The sequence below is a fragment of the Zingiber officinale genome, chromosome 2A (genome assembly GCF_018446385.1).
Source record: "Zingiber officinale cultivar Zhangliang chromosome 2A, Zo_v1.1, whole genome shotgun sequence".
Taxonomy (NCBI): domain Eukaryota; kingdom Viridiplantae; phylum Streptophyta; class Magnoliopsida; order Zingiberales; family Zingiberaceae; genus Zingiber; species Zingiber officinale.
In genome coordinates, this window is record NC_055988.1 from 125,551,567 (window position 1) to 125,556,759 (window position 5,193).

At 36.1% G+C, this 5,193-nt stretch overlaps 1 long non-coding RNA gene across 1 annotated transcript; it reads right to left on the reverse strand.

Moving 5' to 3' along the window:
* Positions 1 to 271: 271 nt before the first annotated feature.
* On the reverse strand, positions 272 to 4,702 carry LOC122039990. The gene is made up of 3 exons (XR_006128468.1): positions 4,456 to 4,702; positions 3,659 to 3,828; positions 272 to 580 (listed from the first exon to the last, which is right to left on the reverse strand). It is a non-coding gene; the product is annotated as an uncharacterized LOC122039990 (long non-coding RNA).
* Between the last annotated feature and the right edge of the window lie 491 nt (positions 4,703 to 5,193).

Below are 5,193 nucleotides of genomic sequence, written 5' to 3' on the forward strand. Positions count from 1 at the left end.
CAATAACATATTTACACTTTCATAATCTTGTTAAATAATCCCGACCCCACGCTGGAGCCATTGTCGTGTCTAAATCTAGCCAATTGACACCTCTAGATGTAGACTATAAGATACAATCAAATGTTGACCATCTCGCCCGTGGCAAACAGTGAGAAATCTTGTCAGAATCTCAAGAACTTGAGCAAGGCAGGCATCTGCATAAACTGTGAAAAGCCTTGTTATCAAAATTCTTTCCATCTCAGTTGAGATTGAGGAAGCATCACCATCAAATTCAGTTCAACTATTTCAATAATACAACGTGGAGAAAAAGAAATGATGTAAAGTTGCACCACAACCAAATCAAAGGAAAAAAAAAAACACAAAAAACGTGCTATTAGTGTGACTTAACAATCTTTAAATATTCAATTAATTTTTCTTAACAACGTAAGAAATTAAAGGTTGGATAGTTCTGTACGCCTTTGCATGGAGAAGAGCAACATATTTTCCATTTTATCTCCATTTCTCAACCTCTCTAGAAGTTGCTTTTAGCAGCTTTCTTGTACTTTCTACAAGTTCATCAAACAGAGCCTCACCATAATTCCTAGAAAAAAGATAAGAAAACAAGTGTGAATTTGATGATTGGTTTGAGACAATTCTCGAGTAGCTTAAGGAAATTTAATTTCCATAATTCCCAATTACTAGCAGAAAAGGTTCCGAAAGAAAGTATAGATCCTGAAGCAACTAAGGATGTGAGCTGAAGGGACAGTATGATTAAGCAAATAAAGTAGCATGAGGTTTGAGCATGTTTTAAGATCCACCTAATATTTTAACTAGTTTCAATCGTATATATCTACTTTTGTTTCGATTCAATTATGGTTAAAGTTTCATCTATTTCTAATGTAACTTGAATGGCATGGAATCAAACAGGTGACATAAGGTGCCTTGGAACATTCTGCCATTGAGATGACGGGAAAAAACATGTTTGAGGTGTCTAATTATCGGTTTAGGCCGTGTTAATGATAGGGTTAGACATGTGGCGCAACATTGGCGAACATGCCTATTTCCATGTGATCATGATTGTAATCAGTAACAGCTTCTGCATATAATCCAAACAAATTAAAATTTCAGCTAGAATCCAAGGAACCGCTTAAGTTCATGCTATTTCCAAGTATTACCCCATAAAAACATGAAATCACCTATAAAGACTCAATTGCCAATCACTTGTTGTCGTCCCAAATCTGCCCCCTAACTGCAATCTACCCATCGCTTTCTGTAAAAGTATTTCAAAGTACTCTACTTCACGTCCACTTTCTCGATTCCTATCATATGATTCGTTATAACCCAAATATTCTACCTTCTTTCTTCCTAGATTCACAGTTAATTTCATGCAATGTTTAAGAGGCTCTTTCAAACCCCAACTGGCGGCAAGCAATATTCAAGGAAATGAATGTCCACCACTCTAACGACATTTGGGAACTAATTACACCTTATTTTAGGAAAATCTAAGGTAGGTTGCAAATGTGTCTTCACAATCAGATGTTCCCACAATGGTACTGCAAACTTCTTAAAGGCTCGTTTGACAACTAAAGTATCAACTAAACTATGTAGGGTGGACTGAGAGACTTTTTCTCCAATGGTCAAAATTACTTCAATCTGACTATTCTTCACATTAGCAATTATTTTTCACTGGCCTCTTCACCAACTAGATACTAAGAGTATTTTTCTTTCTAATGATATTACTAAGGAAGTACATATGAAGCAACCTTAAGATATGTTGCTTAAGAGAAATCAACTTTGTGTGCAAACTAAAGAAATTGATCTACAAGCTAAAGAAATAGAGCCTGGTTTGGCAATTTTAATTCAGCTCTTCTCCTTAATTTCATAATGATAAGTGCAACAGATGACTCGGTTTTTCACCTTATCTCTCAGTCAAGTAGATGCATTCTTCTTCTTGTTTGTGGACCACATTATCATTAGCAAGGATGATGCAGTTGGGATTGCATAACTGAAAGATTATCTCCGTCAGCATTTTCAAAATAAGAACTTAGGCGATCTCAAATATTTTGTTGGTATAGAGGTGGCACGTATAGGGGAGATATCTACAACTCTCATGGAAAGCATGCTCGAGGAGACTTACATATTAGGTACCAGACCAGCTAATACTCCTATGAATCCAAACTTCAAAATGGTGATTAGATAGGGGGAGTCACTAATTTATCATGGAAAATTTAAAACATAAATGGGAAAACTAAATTATCATATAGTCACAAAAGTCAAGAACTTGAGTATTCAGTCACTTTTTAGAGGCTCCATGTTCTGATCATTAAAGAGCAACTTCTTAATAGTTACTTCTGGAAAAGGGCTCTTATTCCACAATCAAAGTCACCTACAGATTGTAGGATACATTGATGTAGAATGGGAACCTCATCTACAGATAGATGATCTACTCCAGCCTATTGTGTTCTCCTACCTGGCAACTTAATTTCCAATTTAAAACGAGAAGCAAGATATAGTAGCTCAATCAAATGATGAGGCGGAATATAGAGCAATGGTGTTAGCAACATATGAACTTATTTAGATCATTATTGACTAATCTAGTGTTTCATGAGAGAACAAGCTTGATTCTCACTTCATCATTGAGAAAGAGAAATCCATTGAGATTTTCCCTACATGAATTAGCTTCAATAAACAATTAGCAAATTTACTCACCGATCCTTTAAGAGGTCCCAAGATTGACTATATTTATAACAAGCTAAGTTGTCACAATATATTTGAACCAACGTGAAAGGGAGTATTAGACACCCACCCATATATAAATAGTATAGGAAGTATAATGTAAATACTACAATAGTCAAGAATCTATTAGAGAATTGGGAATCTAGGATTAACATGAAAAATGAAAGGATTTGCATTATCCAAGGTCAAGTGCCAACACAATGCAAGAACTACCTAGACACATTAAAACAAGTGCAAATTGTTAACTAAAATTTCTTCAAGCTCTCTTACACTATTGAATTTGGTACTGAACTATTTTCGAATATAGATATTCTAGAACTATTATTCAAACAACAATGATCCATCGTCCAATCTTTCTCAATCTCAAATATGAAAAAAAAAGTCTCCTTTCCATGACTGTTCATGGCCCCATGAAGATCAAGCACTCATTCTTGGGATCAATTATCCAGTTAAAAATAGACTTCCAAGATCCATCTCATTCAAACCTTTCTGAATATAGTAGATACTAGTTGAGATTGAGAATTGATCTGTATTCGAATCATAGGAGTAAGTGCTTTCTTGCTTGATCTGATAAGTTAAACCTTGGCATTTAAAGTGCTAAAGACAGTTACTTTCTTCTCTTCGCCACTCGAGTTCATTGTTTCTCATCTTGCTAGGAATTTTTTTCACATCCCACTCCACTCCTTTTTCCTTTGGCATTCTGTTCCATCTATTTTGAGGTTCTTAGCAGGAAAAATAGGGCCAGGAAAGAAGACAAGAAAGTCAAGCCATCAGGGTCAAGGGCTGGGTAGGTAAAAGCCATAGCAGTAGTTACAATGCCCGCAGGGGATGTTTATATAGCTCCTTTGACATTTTCATTTTCTATGGCAAATGCAGTGCGACAGAATTAGAAGGTAAAGGGAGCAAAAAAAACTCAGCTAAAACAGAAATAAGAGTAACTTACTCAGATGGACTGTTTCGGACACCACGAAACAGCTTTCCAACATTTGAATGTCTTCGGTATTCGTCATATGCAACTCCTCTCCCAACACCATAACCAAAACCTAAACCTATTCCACATCCAGCTCCAAATCCTAATCCAAGCTTGCATACCAGCAAATCCAGCTCCCAATCCTGCACTTGTAAAATGAGATGGAAGTTACAGGGGCTGATGAAACTGTACGACAATGAAGGACCTAAATACCTAATCTAAATTCATGACAGTCAATCCATTCGCCCGGTGTGATTTCGGTATCAGCAAAAATTGGATTAATCTGATAGCAAAACGGATAATACCACTTGGGTTCAAACATAGTAGTCATGCTCTTAGTCGTCAGAATCACCCACTTCTTTGGGTGGGTAATTTACGCAACATGTTCCTAAGATGGCAGGTTAGTGAACTCATTGCAGACATACATGAGACAGCATCACTCAATTGAGACAACACCGCAACCAAAAAACACAAAAATACAACTTTTGCGTCAAAATTTCACAGTGAGTGCGCCATGAGCTCGTCTTGATTGAAAATGCACAACTCGAGTTCGACATCTACCAAAAAACATGAACGCAACCCAATTCATGCTGCTGCGGATATTCTAAACCTCTTTGCCAATTGGGATAAAAAAAAACTAGCTGTGGCTCGAATGAGCGAAGCTCACAGTTTCAAGATGTATAAAGATTCAAGTTTTCACGAACAATAAGATTAATCGAGGACCAAAGCCAAACAAAACAAAATAATCTGAAACTGAACATATTCATCACCTCCCATGAGGCCGATGCCGAAGCCAACACCACAACCGGTGCCGAAACCTAGACCAGGACCCAGCTTTCCCAGCTCTTTCATCTTCAGCATTGGGAGCCGCCGCAACAGTCCCTTCTCCTTGCTGCTGCCGTTCCAATTCATTCCCTTGCTCGCGATCTTTCGTGGATTGCTTATTACGGTCTCGGTCGCCTCAACTGCCCTGCCGTCGTTATTCGTGTGGCTGACGAATCGCAAATGGTGTTTCTGTACTCACAGATAATCCGAACGTAAAGTGTCTAAATAATTTTATCTATCGAATCCAAATCTAATTAATATTATCAAATTTAATTTGTTTTAGACCGGGTTCAAACTAAAATAATTATTAAATTATATATATATATTACCTATGAATTTTTAAGAAAAAAACATTAAATCAACTACCATATTGTAATTTTATATATACTCATCTTCTACAATAAATTATACTAAACAAAAGTCTTTTATTTTATTGACTAATTTTTAAAGTTAGAATTGAATAGAATACATCTTTATCCAAATGGGTAATGACATCCATGAATTCATGACAAAGGTTTTAGATAATAAAGACATCATTTTAGACAGACACATTCATTTGAATAGACTTATCATCTCTTCGATTAATTAATATATATGCCCTCTGAATTATTCGAGAGTAATTGTTATACATTTGAATTTAAGCTTTTTAAATTTACCTGTTATCCATTGAGAGTAAGTGTTGG